General features: G+C 35.8%; 1 long non-coding RNA gene across 1 annotated transcript; it reads right to left on the bottom strand.

Moving 5' to 3' along the window:
• Positions 1 to 23,171: 23,171 nt before the first annotated feature.
• LOC141634487 (uncharacterized) lies at positions 23,172 to 24,492 on the bottom strand. The gene is made up of 3 exons (XR_012539218.1): positions 24,271 to 24,492; positions 23,332 to 23,917; positions 23,172 to 23,244 (listed from the first exon to the last, which is right to left on the bottom strand). It is a non-coding gene; the product is annotated as an uncharacterized LOC141634487 (long non-coding RNA).
• Positions 24,493 to 24,698: the final 206 nt, after the last annotated feature.

The following is a 24,698-nucleotide window of genomic DNA, read 5'->3' as shown; positions in this document are numbered from 1 at the left end:
TTAAGGTTAATAATATCCCAAAAGATCATTGCCTAGGTTGTGTAAGCTAGCTAACACACCATACCTGAACTCGATCAACATTCTCCAAATAGAGTGTTCTACTCTCTCTTTCTCACTAAGCATTATAGGGTAAACATCCAACAACAGTGATCTCAAATCAACTACTCTCACTCTTGGCACGGTTCCCAAAGTAGTTCACCATCATTGATTTCACAACCTTACCTTACCTAGACATTCAATCACGAAAGTTTATAGTTAAATCCAACTTCAACTCTATCTCTCAAGGTCAAGTCAAACAAAAAAATGCTCAATCCAAATAAGAGTGACAGATCTCAAAGGTCCTTTAATAACAGTCCATTAAGAAAAGCTAAGGTATCTACGAACCAGACGGCAATAAAAGAATTCTCAAGGGTAGTACAACTCAGGTCAAGAAATTACTAGGAACGGATAGAGGTTCGGAATGAGGGAAGACTAAGTCAACCTACAAGTTTAAAGATTAAGTCTAAACCAAGATAACACACAAAAACAGGAATGGTCGAAGACATGATATAAGAGCATAGGCACGAAATGGAGCATGATGGAATGAATAACTTGGAATATTATGAAAGGTTTATATATGACTATTAAATGGAAGTTCTTGAAACGAGGTTAGTCTTAAGACACTAGAAGCAAACGATATATGGACAAGAAAGAGAACTAATCATGAGGTAATATGACACTAGATAATTCCACTAATATTTTTCCTAAGGGTACATGCTTACTTACCCAACTAGCTAATACACTGGATCTAAAACCATAAAATTAGTTAAAAGATTATCCGTACTAATATTCTAAGTGAACTTAACTTTTCTCAAGATGGTTCACCGGTTATCAATTCACAATCCTAAAACCAGAAAGGTTACCAACAATAAGTATCAAAGTTTGGTCCTAAACACAAGTTCATCCTTGCACAATCGGTTCCTTGTAGTAAATACACTCAACCTTTGTCGCGCATCTAAGTTCCAAGATCTTCAAAACACCATTCACCTAAATTCTCTAAACTTACACAACAATTGCAATATTCAAAAAGTCCAAGGCAAGTTTCTATAAGTTAGGGCAGAGGAAAGAATAAGACACGAAGGTTAAGTTGGAAAGATGATTCCCAACCAAGAACAAAGATTGTTTTAGAAAAGTAGTAAAGAATAATACATTTCATTCTAGCAAAACCCCAAGCAAAATCTAATGAAAATTATTCCTCTAAATTTAACATGGTTTCATCCTAAACAAGACTATATCCGTCCAAGATCAAGTCCAACTACCGAGTACACAGCCTATGAAAAGATCTAGGTTCGAGTATTCCTAAAATACTTCTCACAAAACTTTTCAGGCTCACCCTAAAACTGAAGTAATCAATTCACCTAAAGGTAATGTAAGGTAGGGTACTTAAAAGATGTAGAAGGAATGTGAACAAACCATAAAATGGAAGCCAAAAGAAGAATTATTAAATATAAAGTTCAACTATCCTTGACAAGAAGGAAAAAGAGTACGGTCCATAGCCAAGAAAAGAAAAGGAATGGAATGATGAAGATGTATCAAAATTAAAAGAATAAAGCGAGGAGTACCAAGAACGGGTAGAAAATACGAGGAAATAGAAGCACCCCCTTCTTTTAGTCTAACAAATCGTCATACAGTACAACGACCACTTTCTCTCTTTTTATTCACGCGTCGACAATCTGGTAGTCGATTCCAAGTTGTATATAAACCTTTCACCAAAACCAACAAACAGATTAGCACTTAACAAATAGCAAACACACAAAAACTATCAAATTTGGTCCTTATTTCTACCCACTCTCACCTATTCTAGTTCAATTTCATTGGGGTTACACGAATGTGCATCGGGAGCGTTATGCTCTGATACGAACTGTGAAGCCCCGCGGTTATACAAAAACATACACATATAATTAACAGCGGAAAATACGTAAGTTCTTCAAACTTCGAGGTATGGCCACGGAGTTCACTGAAAACATTTGAAAACTATAAATAATTATTAATTTTACAAAATAAATAAATAATACAAACACAAATATATAAGGGATCTCGGATCCCTCCAAATTTCCAAAAAGGCAATAACGGACGATAATCAAAAGTGTATATTATTGCCTCGGCAACGCTCGCTAGCCACTCGTCCTGTAACCCCTAGCATATACCACCGACTAGTCACATGCCATTCATGAAAATGAATGCCACAGTCAGTGGAGAGTAACTCAGGTGTCCTCTAGCCATATTACAATGTAGTTACATAAGTACAATACAAAACATATACAACATAGAAAAGATAAATAAGATAAATAATTCATATAATAACGGCACTGAAACAACCAAAACGTGTCCCACTTTATTAAGACCAAAAACGACTTCGTAGTAAAGGAAGCACGGGGACAAGCCATGACCAAAATGAGCAAAATGACGTACTGGACTACTGTTAATTTACAAAAGCTAAATCAACTATAAAGAGTAAACCACGATCTCCAAGTAGGACAGCTAAATAGCATCACATACCCCGAAAATCATCGGACTACAACACATAGCCGATATAAGCAGTACTAGCTTAAGTACAGTACCGGCCTTTCTGGAACACGACACTATACTCTCGGAATACAACACTTATCCTATTCAATGGCTACGATAACTTCCCGTAACCCCGAGACTCATAGCCGGGCTTCACCACATAACCACGGCCGAGAAACTTCACTCCGGCCACCTAGTCCACGACACATGAGCTAGGATCCGAATTGAAACGATCGTAACAAATGAGATTGATAAGCACTAGTATAGAATGACAAAGACACATAGACCAAATGTACTTACAAATCCAGTATGGACTAACTATACAACCCAAATGTGGAAACAACCACGCAATACGGGAATGGGAATAAGCACACATGAATATGAAAATACCACCTTCTATTGGCCGGACAATATATCTTGCATCCCGTACCTGTTTCAACATAATTAAAGTACATATATGGCCTATAATGTTTACTGTTACACCTGCAACAAAATACAAAATATAGAAAGAAAAGTGTCCACAACAATATATCACTCCCATTTACCAAAATTGATAAATACATGCATCCAAAACTATATCTACGTGTCAGTATACACCGTCTTAAATGTACAACACAGTAACTAGCATTTCAAATGATCCCTACGGGCCAGTCTACACCATCTCAATCATCTCCACATATCAGTATACACCATCTCAACTATAAAACGGGCTATTTAGCATCCAAAATGATCCTTATATATCAGTATAGATCGTTTAAACTATACAACAGACTAACCAGCATTCAAAATACACATATTTTACAAATATTATTGAGTAACCTGTCATCGTTACCTTTTTCCAAGCGAGCTAGTCCTCCATGACGTAAAATTCTTGTACCGCACTGTCTATCTCAGCCCAACGGAATGACAAGAATGACGAGAGGAGCGCTATGGAACAAAAATAGTTCAAAATGGATGAGAAACAAAGCACCAACGTCGATTAAAAGATCAAGTTTCAAAGAAAAGTACGGCAAAAAAGGAAAAAGAACGAAGCAGAAGAAAAGAGAGAGACGTGAGAGAATGAAATGAGCCAACGGCCTGCCAGCCTGCCATTTATTATACGTACGTTTCTTCATCGTTAAGTAATTTCGCTAGCTACTAAAACCGTCTCGAGTTAAATTAAACCAATTTGAGAGAGAGAGTCCCATAAATGAAACGAACTCAATAATAAATAAATTTAATCAGTGAAAATAAAACAAACTCAGCTAGTTAACGGAAATAATACGAAATCAGCTCGAATTAGAATTAGTAGCGATTTTTACTAAATTAGCGGATTTTAAAGATATTTGCTAATTTAGCAGAACAAACTCGAAAGAGCTAACTGGACGATTCTTCTCGATCCGTCTGGAGCCCACTTAGCTCGACTTCGATTAAAGGGACTTAGAAAGAAACAAAAATTATTAAATAAAGAAAACTATTTACGTGAACCCATAAAAATTCAGCTAAACAAACTCGAGCTAACTTTTTAAAGAAATTATTAACGATTACTAAATTTAACGTAACGAATTATAATGAAATTAATTAATTAGATGAGAAAATAAATATATAAATCGTTAACCAACGTAATTAAATACAAACTAGCAATTAAAAGAATTTTATCCAACATAATAAATTACGGGGTGTTACACATGTTTTCGAGCGTTGAAACTTCGGGACGAAGTTCTCTTTTAGGGGGAGTGAATGTAACAATCGGAAGTTTAAGGAAAGAAAACAAGCATGGTATGAGTGTAGGATAACCACGATAGGTGTACAAATGTACACAAGTCGGGTAAGGAGATGTGTACGAATTTAAGAGAGTACTTTCCATAAAGGACCATGTGCGAGTTGAGTGAGGAAGGTGAAGACCATATCGGCATGACAAGAGTGAGTGCTTGGGATAAAAAAGAGGCTTGAGAGTCAGCAATGAGGCGGGAAGATACTTGAAGGAATATTAGGAAAGAAGAATGTGGGGCGAACTTGGGAACGAAGTTCATTTTAAGAGGGGAAGATTGTAGTACCCGGATATTTTGGGACCCATAAAGGACTCTTAGTATGCGTGAGTGGACCCTCGAAGTTTGTGAGACTAGCGGAAGTAAAGGATGACCGTAAACTAGACCAAGTAGAACCTAAACTAGACCTAGTAAGACTACAGTGGACCGAGTAAGACCTTTAGTCGACCGAGTAGTGGTCACTCGGTCGAGTGAGAATAGTACTCGACCAAGTAGTATTCACTCAGTCGAGTGAACTCTTTACTCTACCGAGTGAGACTCGTCAGGCCGGGTTATAAGCTATTTCGGGATTCTATCTTATCCTACCCTAATTCATTTCTATCTTCTTCATTATCACTCTAAACTATCCCCCTTCTCTCTAAGATCTCCCTAAGCACCTTCTAGTGAGATTCAAGCTTAAATTAGAAGATTTTCTCACCTTACCTTCCCTCCCCTCTACTTTTAAGTGAGATCTATCCCTTTTCTAGTCTTCTGAACCCTAGATTTTAGGCGTTTTGTTATGTGTAATTAGTTAGTAATGAGTATGCGTAATATGGGTAATTAGTGGGTGATAATAAGGGGTTTTAGATTGTTTAATAATGTAGGATGTGTTGTGATGTATTACATGAATTTTTTAGGATGAGACGGTTTTATGAGACGAAATCGGATCGGATTCGAGTGGCTTGTGAAGATTGCTAAAAGGTCGGTTAATCCTACTCAGTTTCAATAATGTGGGTGTTGTTTATGATATTGTTAATATTATAATTAGTCTCACATGATTAGAGCAGTTGCATTATAACATGTTTAGTGGTTAATTGTATTGTTGAGGAAATGATTATGTTGTCATAAATGCATAATAACATGATATTGGTTTATGATGACGCAAGGAACGGGCTACTCCTCCACCACTTTCTCCGCCCCGTGTTCCCGTTGGGCGAGTTTCTACATCGTCCACCATACCCATGCCTACACCTATGCCACCACCACCTTACACTGAGGGATATACCCAACCTTCACCGATCTATATCCAAAACTACCGCATGTCGAATCTTATCCAAAGAGTGAACAACGACCTTGTGATGCGGGACTTGCATGCGATGGTCGATAAATAAGGTGTACGCCTTGCATGCCGCGCTAGCTATTAGACTGCCATGGACGATACCTCAGGTGTTATTAAAGCTTTCGGAATCGCTCTGTCGGATTGGAAGACTACGATTTCCCATGGTGCGAGGCACTTGATTGACCCTTGGGCCTGACCTCACTATGCTACGGGGTACTACTTTGGTAATGCCTCCCAAGGTGGTGGAAGTGGTGAAGGTACGTCTGGGGTGGCTACGGAGCCTATAGAGCATGATGGTGATCGTAGGAAGGAGGTGCTCCTGGAGGATGACGGTGAAGATGAAGAGGAAGAGGATGAAGAGCGTGAGGAGGAAGGAGAACAAGCTAGAGGGGGAGAAGGAGTGGTGAAGGACCAAGCGGATTGGACGCAATGGGTGAAGTGCCTTCGCAAGAAAAGAAAGTCATCCCATTAGTATTATGATTATGAGTCGGGATTTCATGAAACTTTTAGTTGTTGGTTCAACTCGAACAATTTATTTTGGATGTTGTAACCTTGGCCATAAGGCCAAAACTCGTTTATATTCGGTAGTATGATGGTGTGGTAGCCACCATTGTGACTTAATACCTTTTGTGTGAAAGATAGGAACATTTTAAAGCCATTTACAAGCCAAAGACGTCTTGCTCAGGCGACACTCAACCGAGTACTCGCTTTACTTGACCGAGTGTCATCAACTCGACCGAGTGGATCCTTTCACTCGACCGAGTAAAGCCATTAACAGAACTTGGACCACTACAAATATAGGCAATAACAACGCCCCATTAACAACGATTATTAACACATAATACTTAATAATGTTGTCAATTGGATTTTTTTTATTTTGGCGCAAATCTGTGAAAAGTAATAACAACGGTTTAATTGTAAAAACCTTGTTATTAGTAATGACAACAATTATAAATCAATGAACCGTTGTCAATTCTTTGAAATGGAATAACAACGGTTTAGCCCCTAATACTTAATAACGTTGTTAATTGGTCTATTTTAGTTGGCGTAAATCAGTGAAAAATAATAACAACGGATGGTTTTGGTAACTGTTGTTATTAGCTTTAACAACGGGTTAATAGATATAAAACTGTTGTCAATAGTTTCAGTAAAAACAAAAATAATTAAACATTGCCTAACATACAAACACACAAAACTCAACAGACAAACAACTGCATACCCATTGGAATTTCCATTATTATACTGCTTTTTCGTCGACACTCACCTCGCCGTCGACACTCTATGTCGCCGTCAAAACTGTCCCCCGCCGTCCCTCTATCATCATCTTTGTCACTGTTGTCATCTTCATCTCTCCCTCATCGTCTCTCTCTCTTTATCAGGTATACATTTTCTATCATTGTTCAGTATTTTTTTACCGTTTGTTTGATGTTGCTGATGATTTGTTTGATTATTCATTTTTTTTTGGTTTGTTTGATGTTGCTATCAAAGTCTCTGCATATCTCTCTTTAGCCTACGTTTTAGCATTAGGTTTAGAGTAAGCCATATTCAGTCTCTAAATCCCAAAGAATATCGGAATGTATGAACGAACTCTTGCATAAGACGCTAGTACAGTAACTTATTACCAGAAACTTGTCTTACCAGTAACTTCAGTTGATCATGGGTGAAAATCGGAAAAGAAATGATACGAACAATGAGAATAATCCAGGTGAGAGGGGTCCTACGAAGTGTCCTGCTGCTGTTGCAGCAATAGCGGCTAAACAACCGCTTAGAATACATGGAATACCAAGGGTTTTCCTACTGGTCCAAATACTGGCCATTTATCAACTTGGATTGGAGTTACAACAAGACAATTTGTGCCTATAGATTTAGATGATTTCATGAAATTGAATCCTATTTTGAGGAAGTTACTCTTAGATCGGATAAGGGTATGACAATTTTTTTAGCAAAGCAGCAATTGTTTCTTTTTATGGGAGTTCAAATTTTTTTTGGATCGTGTAAGGAAATTGAATCCTATTTAATTTTAATATTCCAAATGCTGGTGTGTGGTCGTATATACATATGTAGGAAGCCTTTGATATTGATGAATGCCATGATAAATATCTACTATACAAGGCAGCAGGATGCTTCATGCAGTGGAAGTGTGACGTTGCTGAGGATCACTTGTATGTCAACAAGGAGACAAGGAAGATGCAAAAGAGCCCACTGGTAAAGAATTATCCCATCATCACTCAGGAACAATGAGATAATTTCAAGGCGTTCCGAACTAGTGATAGGTTTCAGGTTACGTATCCTCATTTCCATAACTGATCGATTATATTACACTTGTTAATGATTTGGTTTATCATCTTTTAATTATCTTATCTACTTATGTTTCTATATTTGAAAGACCTTAGCAACAGAAACCGTACCAACATTGCAAAGAAAGAGTCAAGATATTATGTTTCACGAGGCGGTTACAGATTGATACAAGACAATCTCGTAAGAAGCATCGTCGACATATATATCTTTTATTTTTTAATCATACTCGTATTGATTACATATATAACTTTTTTTTTCAATAATCAATTTTTGGTGAGTGTATAGGCGAAACAGGGAGTGAGAGACTTCGATCGGCACGTAACTTATAAAGCAAGCCACACACCTAAAGGACCCCGTGTTACAAGCAAATTTGATCAGGAAACTTTTGTCAACATTGTAAGTATTTCAATATATTATAAGACGAGTTTACTGGTTTATATATTGTTAAATTCTACGACTATCTAATTATTGTGTTCGTATATATTTTGTACTTTAATTTATTTAATAGGAGAATGTAGTGAAGGATGTTAAAGAAGCAACTTTTATTCCCAGTGGACCTAATGACATTCTTGCTAGAGCGATCGGCCGCCCCGAACATCCAGGTCGATTGAGGGGCATCCCATTACATATTGGAGTCATAAAATATTATGGGATAACTTCACCGAAGAAGAAGAAGAAGAAGAAGAAGAAGAATAAGAAGAAGGCTGGGAAATATACGGATCAGACGGTGAAAAATATTATTTATAATTATATATATTCACTTAAGCTTCACATGGTGTTTTAAACCAATAATACATTATTGTTTGCACGCAGGTTCAATTATTGGCTTCGGTGATACTAAAAATGAATTCTGGAAGCAATCCTTCTAAAGAAGAATTGAAGATGATGGAGGATATCATTAAAGAGGGTAAGGTGCAACAGAAAGTCGTGTTACCTGTTCAGGAGGCTGACAACACAATGCTGGCAGAACATGAGGAGGGAGTACTTAGTCAGAAAGATCAGGTAGCTCCTGCTGTTGCTACACGTAAAACTGATCAGGAGGTGAAGCTAGTTGATGCTGTTGTGACAACACCTGAAGCTGAAGAGCTTTCACCTGAAGCCGATAAGTTAAATATGTCTTTATTACTTTTCACTGAATTGCGTCTTAGCTTGATCGACACTATCCCCTTTTCTTAATTACTAATAAAGGCATAATCAAACATGTACAAGGGATGCAACGGTAATAACAATGGTTTATTTTAGGTAAATGAGACCAAAAAGGGGATGGCACTTGAGAAGACGGATGATGACACATCACCTTCAAACCAGTTCCCAGATTTCGGCAAGGTACGTAGTCTCTAGGTAGAGCGTTTATATATATATATATATATATATATATATATATATATATATATATATATATATATATATATATATATATATATATATATATATATATATATGTATATATATATATATATATATATAAACGTAGCTAATAACAATGTTTATTTATCAGGCCAAAAAGAGGGAAGTTATTCTAACTGGCCCAGCTTCATCCGAGAAGAAAGTTGTGTGGTTGCCTGGGGTTTCCTACACATGCAGAACATATCAGCAGAAACTACCAAGGATCATGGCGTACCACTTTTGAAGTATTATAGAAAGGTGGAGAAAACCCATGTCTATCCAGGTCATGAAAATCTTGCAGTGCCCGTCCCAGTTTGTGACGAGCTTACCATTCTGAAAGATGCGGTTTAAGGTTTTGTCCAATGGCCTAGTAAACACATTTACCTTGCTCGTTCGTCTCCGACGCATCTACCGAATAATGAAGTTGGGGTTAGAAAAATACATTTCCCTTTGTCTTTTTTCACCTATATAATTAGTGAAATTAATATGTTAACGAACTTATAATATGTTGAAACATATGTATTTTTTGTAGGGCACAAGAAAGACGGATAAGGCGGACTCGATAGACATTCCTCATCTCTTACATCTTCATTGAAAATCAAGTTGAGGTATTTAATTAATTAATTATTTTTTTAAATAACTCTCTTCTTTTCTATATTTTGAAAAATGGTCAAAAGCTAGCTGTTAATGTAAGAGACTACTCTGTTTTTATACAATGAATTAATATAACAACTTTTCCCGCCATTTGACCCTTGTAACAAAATTTCATTCTGTAACAGAATGACTGTTTATTGTTGAGTTTTTGATGAGTTGTTGATGAGCTGGCATCCCACAATTGCAGTATTCATATCATGCTGCAGCTGCTAGCCTGTTCATGATTTTTGGTTGTTCCTACATCTCCCTTTTGATATTAACTTCTAATTAAATTTGTTTTTTTATATATGTGTTCTACACGTACTGTATATTGGGACAAGCAGTACAAAACCGTATTCCCATACTTTCCCCCCAATAAAAGAAGTTTGGAGTCTATCTAGTAGACCTGAATATAGTGGGAACGATTACATACAACAAGTCAGGACAATAACGATGAGAGCCTTGTATGAGGAGGATGGTCGTCACATAGCAAGCGAGCAATTCATACTTATTCTGCTCACGGAGGATATTATGATGAAAGAAACCGAAGCAGTTGTTTCACGGGATACGCTAACCATTTGGGCTGGCCTCCTTGAGATTGATATCCAACACCTCTATGTTTGGATGAAGTAAGTTTCTTAATTAACTCATTTACTTTAAGAAAACATCTGACTAATAAGTAATTTAGATCTTCATATATATAGTGTGTTTTATTTTAATTACCGGATTTAAAACCAGAATTTAGGTACTTTAAGTCGAGAGTGATGTTTGAGAACAAGATTCCAAATGACCTATACGGATTCATGTGCCCCTATATCTTATCTATGCATATCTCGATGATTCAGCACCAAGATCGGATAAATTACATTGCTCAAGAATTGGCAAAGAACAAAAAGCTCGTTTTTGCCTCTTATAATGAAACTGGGTAATATATAAATAATATTATAGTTAGAAGCACACTTGAACCTTTTTTTTAGATGTGTTGATGCTGCTGCTCTATTGCTACTGCTGCTGTTTATCTAACATATATGTCTCTCGATTTAGGAGGCATTGGGTGCTAGCAGCAATCAACCCGGCCACAAAGAAAGTTTTTTGGTTGGACTCTTTGCATAGGCAACCTACCAATACTTTTAAGGAGTTGATTACTAAGTAAGTTATATTGCTTTATACGTACTATAAAGTTTCAAGTATTCTTACTACTACATATATATATTTATATATGTGTGTTTCTGCCTTTGCAAAAAAACGGCCTTTGAAAAAAAAAAGATCTTCAAACGAGGAGCAACCCAAGAACGACAAAGACAACAAAATAGAGAAAGCTTTTGAGAGAGGGAAGGGAGATGAGAGAGAAACCCTCTCTTATTTCTCTCAAAATCTAAGAAACTTGAAAGAGACCAGAATCCTTTTTCTTAGTCCCTTTGTCCAGCAAGCCATCACCTCTCTTCTTCTACTCCTTTTCCTAATCTTCTTCTCCCATCTCCATCTTTTTGTAGCTTTCTTTATAGTCCTTTAAATGAAAAGTATTTAGTTTTCTTTCATGATTTTTACCTTCTTGAAGACTAAACTTTAATTTACTCTCTATTTTAGCCTAGGTGAGTTTATTTTAGTTATATGTCTAAGTTAAAGAAGGTTTAAATCAAGAAAGTAAGAGCAATATTTCAAGATTTTATCATCAAATTGATTATAACATCATTGTTGATATTAAATATGTAAGTTTATGATTATGTGTTTGTAGATCTTATTCCTTTTGGATTTTTCCTCAAATCTGTTTTTATTCCTTACACGATACTTTTGGAGCTTTTTTTGTTTCCCCTCTAAGATCATTCGGGTTTACATTTTTGGATGACTATTTTAGTTTCAAATTGGCACACTGTACAATTTTTGTAAGTGAACCAATTTTGCATTTCATTAGCCTTGGATTTAAGTATTTGTTTAATTGTATCTTGTTGTGAGTTTTTTTTTTCTTTTTTCTTGGACTGTTTTTTGTTCAGACTTTCTTTGAGAATGTCTTTTGTTTTGCCCTTTGTAATCTTGATTCTTTTGGTAATTCGAAAGTTTTGACTTTCTTTTACCGCTTACATCCGGGAGGATGTTATAGGTTGGTTTCGATTAACCTAGTTTCCTTTCCTTATCAAAAAAAAAAAAAAAAAACCAAGAATGACACTGGTCCCACTTTTACCACGATAACACAGGTACGTATACGCAAATACAAGATTTATAGTGTAAATATTAAATCATCAATGTCTTTTCTAAGTATGCAGTACGCATTACACACTAGTTGGTAACTTCGTCTGTTTTATGTAATAATAGGTCCCTCGCAAGCTAGACAACATACAATGTGGTTACTACGTTTGTCGTAACATGATGGAGATTATTAGGCGAAGATATGTCCTTCTTCCAGAAAGGGTTAGTAATAATAATGTGTTTTCATTAGACGGTTTACTTACACATATTTTTATTTAACTATAGTTTTAATTATTATGCTCCATGCTGCTGCTCTTGTTGTTACGTTGATGTTGCATGCTGCTTCTATATGTTACTCTAACATATATGTTTTCATTAATGTCTTTGTTTTCATAGTATATCTTGAACAAGTCACAAAACCTCGAGTACTCAAGACTTCAAGTAGACGAGGTGAGAGACTTGTGGGGCAAATACGTCCTTGAACATTGCAATAAAGAAGACTAAAGACGTATATATTTGGGTCAATTTACTTCTAGTTTTATTGATTTTATAGCTATCGATATACTCAAAACTTAGAGTTTTAGGAGCCATTTTTGTTGAAGATATATTAAGGTTGTGATGCATGTTGTTGTATATATATTTGGGTCAATTTACTTCTAGTTTTAGGGCCTTAATGTCATTATTGTAATGGTAAATTGTAATGGAGGACATGAGAGTTTTTTATTAAATGGTAAACACACAATTTGATGATGCTGCTGCTATGGTTATTTGATGTTGCTGCTGCTGTTAATTGATGCAGAATTTTGACAGTAATGCACTGATTGTATTTATATATAAAAAAAACAATAACAACTGTTATTATAAAAACACCCTTTGTTATTAATTTCCCTCCATAAACTATTAAATGCGCGCATTACTATCAACAATGAGTTTATCATATAAAACCGTTGTTATTAACGTCCCACTCACTCTTTATACAAAAGATGTTTTATAACAACAACGGCTGGTGTTAAAATACTTACAACAATGGTTTGTATCCATGAAACCAATGTTATTACTTTTCCACCAAAATATTTTATTTCTTTTCACAACGGATAGTTAATAACGACAACGGTAATTAACCGTTGTTATACCTTCGACAACGGTTATTTTTAAAAATGTAACCGTTGTTAAAACTTTTAACAACGGCCCTAACAACAACGCCCGCTTTTTTCTATAACAACGGTTATTAGCCGTTGTTGTCCCCTATATCTATAGTAGTATTGGAGACCTCCTGGAAATTGGGCAATCAACCGAGTGTCTGTCACTCGACCGAGTGGATCTGATCACTCGACCGAGTGGATTGGTTTTACCCCGTTTTGCATAATTTCGACCAAATATCAAGTGTATACCATTGCTTTGTAACCATAATAGCCTCTTAGTAGTTGAGTGGGCCTAGTAAGACTTGCATGATCGATTTTTGTGAATTGTTTACATTTGGTAATGATACTTGGTCTGCCACTATTGCTTGGTGTATTAATATTAAAACTGGGTTTAAATAACCAATGGTGACATAGCATGACTAAATAGGCGGCAAGGACATGTGATAATCGTATGTGATATGTAATGATTTTCGTGAAATTATAATGAGTGCCACTTTTGAATTTCATGATTGTTGCTTGATATATAAATGAGTCTTATTACGATTATAGACGGGAATACTTGCATGAAGTGAAAATAGGCACAAATGCATGTGCGATCATATACTATGACCAAAACCGACTTTGTAGCAAAAGGAAGCACGGGGACAAACCATGACCAAAATGAGCAAAATGACTTATTGGACTACTGTCAATGTACAAAAGCTAAATCAACCATAAAGAGTAAACCACGATCTCTCGGTAGGCTAGCTAAATAGCATCACATACCCCGAAAATCATCGGACTACAACACATAGCCGATATAAGCAGTCCTAGCTTAAGTACAGTACCGGCCTTTCGATAACCCGACACTATACTCTCGGAATACAACACCTATCCAATTCAACGGCTACGATAACTTCCCGTAACCCCGAGACTCATAGCCGGTCTTCACCACATAACCAAGGCCGAGAAACTTCAATCTGGCCACCTAGTCCACGACACATGAGCTAGGATCCGAATTGAAACGATCGTAACAAATGAGATTGATAAACAATAGTATAGAATGACAAACACACATAGACCAAATGTACTTAAATCATGGACTAACTATACAACCCAAAAGTGGAAACAACCACGCAATACGGGAATGGGAATAAACACACATGAATATGAAAATACCACCTTCTATTGGCCGAACAATATATCTTGCATCCCGTACCTGTTTCAACAAACTTAAAGTACATATAAGGCCTATAATGTTTACTGTCTCACCTGCAACAAAATACAAATATAGAAAGGAAAGTGTCCACAACAATATATCACTCCCATTTATCAAAATTGATAAATACATGCATCCAAAACTATCTCTACGTGTCAGTATACACCGTCTTAAATGTACAACACAGTAACTAGCATTTCAAATGATCCCTACGGGACAGTCTACACCGTCCCAATCATCTCCACATATCAGTATACACCGTCTCAACTATACAACTGGCTATTTAGCATCCAAAATGATCCCTATATATCAATATACATCGTCTAACCTATACAACAGACTAACCAGCATTCAAAATACACATATTTTACAAATATTATTGAGTAACGTGTCATCGTTACCTTTTTCCAAGCGAACTAGTCCTCCATGACGTAAAATTCTTGTACCGCACCGTCTATCTCAGCCCAACGGAATGACAAGAATGACGAGTGGAGCGCAATGGAACAAAAATACTTGAAAACGGATGGAAAACAAAGCATCGGCGTCGATTAAAAGATCAGGTTTCAAAGAAAACTACGAAAAAAAAAAAAGAAAAAAAGGACGAAGCAGAAGAAAAGAGAGAGACGTGAGAGAGTGAAATGAGCCAGCAGCCTGCCAGCCAGCTATTTATTATACATATGTTTCTTCATCGTTAAGTAATTTCGCTAGTTACTAAAACCGTCTCGAGTTAAATTAGACCAATTTGAGAGAGAGTCCCATAAATGAAACGAAATCAATAATAAATAAATTTAATGAGTGAAAATAAAACAAACTCAGCTAGTTAACGGAAATAATTCGAAATAATCTCGAATTAGAATTAGTAGCGATTTTTACTAAATTAGCAGATTTTAAAGATATTTGCTAATTTAGCGGAACAAACTCAAAATAGCTAACTGGACGATTCTTCTCAGATCTGTCTGGAGCCTACTTAGCTCGACTTCAATAAAAGGGACTCGGAAAGAAACAAAAATTTTAAATAAATAAACCTATTTAAGTGAACCCATAAAAAGTCAGCTAAACAAACTCGAGCTAACTTTTAAAAGAACTTATTAACGATTATTAAATTTAACGTAACGAATTATAAGAACTTAAATAATTAGCTGAGAAAATAAATATATAAATCGTTAACCAACGTAATTAAATACAAAGTAGCAATTAAACGAATTTTATCAAACATAAAAAATTACGGGGTGTTACAATCACTCCACCTTCAAAAAGTCTCGTCCTCGAAACTTGAATGTAGAAAACTAAAACTCAAAAAAAGACAATTAGTCTTCAAAGATGTCAGTTGACAAAAAGGATACAAAAATAAAAATTAATATCAAAACAATCATTTAACAAGTTTTCAAGAAAGGTTTATAACATTAGTCTTGCCCGATTGAACGATCGAGTGCCCGTCGCGAACAAGAACTATGTCTGTCCAATTCCAAGACAACCTGAAACAAAACTCAAAATTAATGCGTTAACAAGTGATGAACCAGTTATTAGACGTCTCCAATAACAGGTCAAATCACTAAACCAACGTCAAAACAATTGAAATTTCGTATAAAATCTCAAATTTATATATAGTGAAAATTTACATTTGATAAAACACATTTGCAAAAACATAGAAAAATGTGTAATACAATCCAAAGATAAAGAAAAATTTTTAATTTAAAGGAAACGACTTCTCAAAATTCTAATGCTGATTAACGAAAAGCAATATAAACTGAATCATCCAAAAAAGGAAAAGTAAAGAAACAATGAATAAATCGATGAGTAAGAATATTGAGAAAAGTTATAAACAAGATGTTTAATGGACTGCGAAAGAACTACAGAAGCTAAATTCCTAACTGGAAATAAACAGAGGAGTGCGAAGAATAAATGAAGAAAATGAGGACTTTGATCCTCGACAATGATCACCTAATATCCAAAGTTTCTCTTTAGTATCAGAATGACCCAAATGAAAGAAAACAGAAGTCAACAAATTACTGATAACTCAATGATTTCGGGCCACAGGGAAAGGTGCATCAAAATAATGTAACATGGATGAACGAATTAGTGGAGCTGGTAAGTGTCACACACGAGAGATGATATAGGATATCCAATACCAAAATCCAAAAAATAAAAGGAGCTGATAGCTCGCACCACAGGTGCTCTACCCAGAGCCCAGAGACAGACCCGGCCCGGCGTGGCGAGGCGAGGCGCGCGCGCGCGTGTGTGGCCTAGCCCTAACTTATCAAACTCCACAAAAGGTCTAATCACAAGTTCAAACAAGAAGGTAGAGAGGAACATTATGAATCTATCAAACTTGTTTTATTTTTCCCATGTAGGACAAGAAAAAAACCTTAGCTAGTTTTTTTCCAAATTGAGACAAAGAACTTTTTGAGCCATTATTCCACCAATCCCCCACAATGGCGAAAAAAAGGAAAGAGAAAGAAAAAAAAATTGAGGTGATAAAGGCAACGGGGATTTGACGTTTAGATGTTGGTGTCTTGTGGACATTAACCAACATCTAATGTCATGAAAATTTTCTCAAACCGCCATTTTGGTGGACTAAGCCTTTAACCAGTAGATGGAGTTGGTAAGAGAATTTTTGCGCACTTGCTAATCCCAAATCAGGGCTAGAACTCGCATAATCCATGAACTCATCATGAACTTTAAGGTTTTAGAAACAAATGTTACTTGAGCTTGTCAAGTGCCCCTCACATAATTCCTGGTTATTTTAATGAATGCCTTAAAAAGTCCAAAACCTGAAGAACCTTTTAGGGTTAGGGCGAGAAACCCCCACATTCACATAGGTGAGTTCATCAGGTTTGTCGCAAACCATCCATAAGGACTATGAACTCATTAAGAGCTAATGCTCAACCTTCCACAATGAAAATATACCCGTGAGTACAATAAATGTGCATATATGTATATATAAAATAATACCACATCACTTTATTAAATAGGAATGGTAGTAGTATTACATCTCGAGTTCCTTGTGACTTAGTTTGACCCGTTGAACTTAGATGAACTAAGACGGGTATCCATCACAATTCACCCCTTTACAGGTTTTAAACCCATTCCTTGTGCTGACTCAAGCACTAATTTTTTACAAAGGCCTTTGGTGAGAGGATCCTCAATATTCCTCTCTGAACGTACGTATTCCAATGATATCACATTGTCTCTGATCAGGTTTCTCACAATTCCATGCCTTAGACGAATATGCCTTTTATTTCCATTGTAGGCTTGATTGTTGGCTACTCCTATAGCAGCTTGTGAATCGCAGTGCATGGATACTGATAGAGTCGGTTTCCCCCACAGCGGAATATCCGCCAAAAGACTTCTCAGCCATTCAGCTTCCTCTCCTGCCAAAGCGAAAGCAATAAATTCAGATTCCATGGTAGATTTAGTAAGACATGTTTGTTTACATGACTTCCAAGATATGGCTCCAGAGGCTAGAGTAAAAATATAACCGCTAGTAGAGTGAATCTCATTATTTCCTGACACCCAATAAGCATCACAATACCCTTCTAGGACACTAGATGTCCTTGAATAGTGTAAACCCTAGTCCTTGGTACCTTTCAAATATCTCAATAAACGAATCAAGGCATTCCAGTTGTCCTTGCCAGGATTGTGAGTATATCGGCTCAGTCTACTAACGGTATATGCAATGTTAGGTCTAGTACAATTCGTCAAAAACATAACACTACCAATAATTTTAGCATATTCCTCTTGAGATACACTATTACCTGGATTTTTGCACAAATGGATACCGGAATCGTAAAGTGTATGAAAAGGCGTGCTATCAAATTGATTGAACCTTCTTAAAATCTTGTCAACGTAATGAGACTGACTCAAGCACATACCTGTAGGAGTCCTTGTAATCTTGATCCCAAGAATTACATCTGCCTCTCCCAATCTTTCATGTCAAACCGAGAATTTAAGAAATTTTTGGTAGTGTTGACAACATCCATATTTGTACCAAAAATAAGCATGTCGTCCACATATAAACATATAATTATGCAACCATTACCGTTATGCTTAGAGTATACACATGCATGAGAATCGTTTACCATAAAGCCATCAGATATTATTGTTTTATGAAATTTGTCATACCATTGTTTTGGTGCTTGTTTTAAACCATATAAAAATCGAATGAGTTTACACACTTTGTCTTCCTGTCCGGGAACCACACATCCCTCATGTTGACTCATATAAATTTCTTCATGTAAGTCACCATTTAAAAAGGCAGTTTTAATCCATTTGATGAACAAAAAGATTATTAATAGATGCAAGTGCAATCAAAGCCGTAATGGTAGCCACTTTTGTAACAGGTGAATAAGTATCAAAAAATTAATACCTTTGGTTTGACGAATTCCACAAACTCTAGGTATTGTTGCTCAACGGTTTGCAACCTCTAGGCAAATCAATCAGAATCCAGGTATTGTTACTCATGATAGAATCAATCTCGCTATTAATGGCCTCTAACCAAAAGGTAGAATCGATAGATTTCATGGCCTCCTTGTAATTTCTGGGGTCTTCTTCGAGTACATAAGCACATACCTCGTGTTCACTCAAAGATCCATGTTGTACGAGCCATGTAGTAGCGAAATTTGGTCCAAAACTAGTTGGAGGTCTCACGCGTTTACCTCTTCTAGGTTCAGCATTTTTATCTGCAATATCAGAATTAGCCAAGGAAACAAAGGAGGGAGATGCAATAGTCACATGTGATAAATTCACTTTCATAGGAAAAATATGCTCAAAGAATTCAACATCCCTAGACTCTTTAATTGGACCAAAACCAGATGAGTCTTTTGAGACAAAACGATAAGCAGCACTGTTTGCAGCACGACCAATAAAAATTCCATCCATGGTTTTAGGTCCGATTTTAGTCATTTGAATATTTGGAATCCCAATTTTCCCTAAACACCCCCACACTTTGAGATAATTCAGATTAGGTACATAGCCTTTCCATAATTCATAAGGTGTCTTACCAGTTTTCTTGTGAGGCACACGATTTAAGACATGACATGCATATAATATAGCTTCACCCCGAAAGTTATTCGGCATACCTGAACTGAACAGCATGGCGTTCATCATATTTTTAAGAGATCGGTTTTTCCTTTCGGCAACACCATTTTCTTGAGGTGAAAAAGGAGCGGTATACTCATGAATAATACCGTTAAGTTCACAATAATTTTTTAGAGGATTACCTTCATATTTTCCGCCTCTATCAGATCTAACTCTTTTAATTTTCCGGTCTAACTGATTTTCAACTTCTGTTTTAAATATCATAAATTTATCCTCGGCTTCATCTTTAGTTCTTAGCAAATAAACTCTAGTATATCTAGAAAAATCATCAACAAAGGTAATATAGTAATGCTTACCTCCTCTACTCATGGTGGATTTGAAATCACCCAAGTCAGAGTGAATTAGCTCAAGGAGAGAGCTAGAACGGTCAACACATTTGTTGAAAGTTGTTTTTTCATGTTTCGCCTCAACATATACCTCACATTTGTCAAAACAGGTGCTACTGAACTGAGGAATTGTATTTTGTTGTCTCAGTCTTTTAATTGATGCGACATTCAAATGTCCAAGTCTAGCATGCCACAATGAAACAGACTCAGTAATGTAAACAGAAGCAGAATTATTATTAATAGTCTCAAGATCTAATACAAACAAACCGCTATTACAAAAGCCTTTTCCAATAAAATTTCCATTTTTTGGTGAGCACAAGTTTATCAGATTCAAAAGTTAACTTGATCCCAGCTTTGTTGAGTAAGGCACCCGAGATTAGATTCCTCTGACTATCAGGAACATATAAAACGTTGTTTAACTCAATGGTTTTGCCTGAAGTTAATTTAAGAGAGACCTTACCCTTTCCTAGGACTTTCACGATGCTAGAGTTTCCCATAAAAACAGATTCACCTGTGGATACAGCAAGGTAGTGTTTTAACATCTCTTTACTGAGCATATGTGCCGTGTTGCTCCAGTATCAACGACCCATTCAGATATATTGCTTACCAGATTAATCTCAGATACGACTGCGGCAATGATATCGTCAGATTCAGCTAGATGTGCTTGAGATTTAACAAATTTACTCTTACCATTTGGTGAAAAACCTTGTCGACAATATCTTGATGAGTGTCCTGACTTACCACAAGTATAAAAATCGCCTTTGAATTCCCTTTTAGATTTCCTTTTAAAATTTGCATTATTTCTTGTTCCGTGAACTTGATTATAACCTTTTGAGAATTGCTTAGAATTTTTAGAAAAATTCTTTTTGGTTTCAACCAAGTTTGCGTTTAAAGAGGAGGGTTCGAAAACATATTTTCCTTTTGTTTGAATACGGTTTTGCTCCTCAAATTTGATATGAGAAATGAGTTCCAAAAGAGTAAAGTCTTTTTGCTTATGTTTCATACTAGAAACATAGTTTTGCCAAGAAGGAGGTAGTTTGCCAAGTAAACAATTTGCTTGAAAATTTTCACATGTATTCATACCTTCAGCAGTAATTTCCGCGCTCAAGTTTTCGTACTCATGAACTTGATCCAGAACAGGTGAATTGTCAGCCATTTTAAAACTCAACCAACACCTACAAATATATTTTTTAGTCCCTAAATCATCTGATCCATACTTGGTTTGTAAAGCTTCCCAGATCTCTTCTGCTGTTTTATACTTACCATAAATTGTATATAAAGCAGGATTCATGTAATGCAAAAGCATTCCTCTACATGTTTTGTTATCTTCTACATAATCCCTCCCGTAATTTTTAGGAGCGACAGTAGCAGTAAGTGTATAGTCTACTTTAATTTGACCAAGGAAGAATTCGTTCTATCAGACTACATTCTATAGCTTTTTCCGTCGAAAAGCTCGAATTTAGACATGTCAGGAATGATAGGTGATGGATTAGAGAAAGACGCAACAGAAACAGGAATACCTCCCGTCATATTGTAGACGCCGGAAAAAAAAAATTTAAATTATTTTTGACTTTAGATTGTTATCCACGTACTGTAAATATAGAGGAAAGATCTGTTAGAAAATGTGTTCTCAACAATAGTGCGATCACATGATTTAATATCATAATTAAATCTCATAATAAGAATACGAAAGGAATGATAAATTAAATAGTCAACTGATCAACATTAATCGGTAACGATTGTCTTGCTAGAGTTTGACGTTACTGTCGTAGGACGGTGGTGGTCAGTTGATCCCTTAAGGTCACACCTAAAGGATGATGCCCTTATCAGTAAAGTTGATTAATTGTATGATAATACAAGTTAATCAATTCCTTAAAATGGAACAATTCAATTTGTGAGAGAGAATGTTTATATCTTATTGTAATGGGATTAAATAAGATTTATTTTAGTAATTGAAATACTTTATTACTAAAATTGATTATTGTTTGTGAAACAATAGAGATAAGAATGAATGGTTAATTATAATTACAAGATGTTGTGAATATTAATTATATGACCCATTTTATTTATGTGATCAAGTATCACTAGTCAATTTGTTATATGTAATTTAATTAATGTATATAATAGTAGAGATAGGATCTTGTCAGTTTTGTTTCTTATGTTGAGTTGTGAGTTTTGGGCTTTGAAATCTCAGCCACTAGATTATATTAGAGATGAATGGCCAAGATCTAATCTTACCTGTCATATATAACCACTGTCATTTACTTATTTTTTTTTTTTTTTCTAGTGCTACTCTTTTTTTTTTACTTTAATTTTTTTATCTCCTTTTTTTACCTCGTGTTATTATTCTTTTTTTTACAACTTTGATTTCTTTTTTTTTCTCTTATGTTTTTCTCTAATTTTCTCATTATGTTACCTTTTTTTCTTTTCTTTTTGTACCAGATTTTTTTGTACTTGAATTTTTTTTCCTCCTATTTTTTTTATCTCGTGTTATTATGCTGTTATTTTGCTTTTTTTTTTTTACTTTGATTTTTAAACGACTTTGATTTTTTTCCTCTTTTTTTTACCATATGTTATTGTGCTGTTATTGTTATTTCGCTGTTATTGTGATGTTGTTCTGCTGTTACTTTGATTTTTTTACGATTTTGATTTTTTTCCTTTTCTTACCACATGTTATTGTGCTGTTATTCTACCGTTATTCTGCTGTTATTATGATGTTATTCCAGTGTCACTTTGATTTTTTTACTACTTTGATTTTTTTACTACAATGATTTTTTTACCCTTTTTTACCGCGTGTTATTGTGCTGTTATTCTGGTGTTATTGTGATGTTATTCCGGTGTCACTTTGATTTTTTTTTACTACTTTTATTTTTTTTACTCTTTTTTACCACATGTTATTCTGCTGTTATTCTGCGTTATTGTGATTCTGCTATTATTGTAGTGTTATTGTTATTAAAAAAAACTCATTTTGTTATTTTTTTTCTTTACGTGTTGTTACTCCAGTGTTATTGTGCTGTTATTCTGCTATTATTTTAGTATTATTGTTATTTTTTTTTAAAAAGATCTCATTTTGTTACCTTTTTTTTCTTTATGTGTTCTTACTCCAATATTATTGTGCTGTTATTCTGCATACTAGTACTCGAAGATGAGGTTCTGCAAACGCATACTAGTACTCCAGTATAATTCATCACATACTAGTACTCCAGTATAATTCATCACATACTCCAGTATATGCAGAAGCTCTCCATGGTTTGCTGCTCTGTCTCATAGAATTAAATTCAAAATATGAAGGCCGAACCGTGCTTAAACAACCTATGAAGCCGAATTGTACAGCCGAGGCTACCAACTCACACTTCCTTGTATCAACCTGTCATACAGAAATACATACATGATTGTCCACAACTAAAAATACAAATATAATGATAAAAATACGTCGATGGAAGCAAGATATTACAGCTTTCTTTAGTATAGCAAGTGCTGCCATCATACAAACAGCAGAGATATTAGCAGTGAGTGTTCCGAAAGGGATCCATCTTAAGGAGCCTGACTCGCCTAGTCCACGGCCGTTCAGAGTAGCAAGCCACCACCTGACCCAGACACCGAAAGGAGCAAAAAAACAGGCCAACCAAGGTTGAGCTCTACTACCGCCTTTCTTAAAGTCTTTCTTCTCCAATATCCCAAATGTAGTCCACAACCCTCCCCACATTAAGATCAACACCACGATAACTATCAGATGACGCTTAACGTTGTTTCTGTTCAACCTGTGAGTACTCGAACCTATTCCAACTCCCCTGAATACCTCGAATTACTACTTGATAACGGTTTTGAAACAATCAACTCAATCAAAGTCTGCTTGTAATCAGATATCAAGCTAATATAATTCATCACATACCTAGTCAAAGGATGAATTGTACCACCAGGAACCGGAACCTTAGAAGGTTCCTAAGCACCGCATTCTCAAACTCGGACAAAATCCCCCTCGCTGCCTCCGCCAACCGCGACAAAATCTCCGCAGCCTGAACCCTAATTGACTCCGCCGCCTTCGACTCAAACACAACATCAATATCAGGTAACAAATCAGCCAATGCATCATGCAAATCAAGAATCTTAAACAATTTCTCAGATGATCTGCGAGAATACGACCGAGACGGCGACGACAGCGAAAAAAGCGGCTGTAACGGAGGTGTAACCGCCGACGATGAGCTCAATCCTTCAAAAATGAGCTCACTTAACCGCTTTTCGCTTGCGAAAAGAGTACGAATACAAACTTTCGCAGCTTTAATCCAATGGCGGACCTTATTCATTTGAGAGTTACACTTTGTAGATATAGCTATTAATCAAAATTAATGTTAGAACGAATATGAAAGAATCAATCAAACATAACAATTTTTACCAAATTGATGCGGAATTATTGAATTCGATAGTAGAATTCGTCAATTCGTGAAATCTAACAGATATCATTCCCAACGAAAAATTACTAAATATCCGCCGTTGTTGGTGATCGTCGCCGGCGACAACGACAGGTGGTAGTGGGGACACCAGGTGATGGGAGTATTAAGGATTTGATGAAGGAGGGGAAGAAATAAAAGGATAAGGGTATGTGATGGTTGTGGATTTTGTGAAATCATACAGTGAGTTGGAGAGAGTGGCCCCGCGTGTTTTGTTTTTGTTTATATTGAGTTTTGATCCCAGCGGTTCATTTATCTTAATCTAGTGGCTGAGATTTTTCAAACTCACAACTCACCGTAAGAACCAAACTCACGAGATCCCGCCTCTATAATAGTATTTATTTGATAAGTATGCATTAAATTAATTAATAAC

Source organism: Silene latifolia, chromosome Y (genome assembly GCF_048544455.1).
Source record: "Silene latifolia isolate original U9 population chromosome Y, ASM4854445v1, whole genome shotgun sequence".
Lineage (NCBI taxonomy): Eukaryota > Viridiplantae > Streptophyta > Magnoliopsida > Caryophyllales > Caryophyllaceae > Silene > Silene latifolia.
Note: the sequence above shows the minus strand (reverse complement) of the source record. Positions and strands in the feature narration are given on the sequence as shown.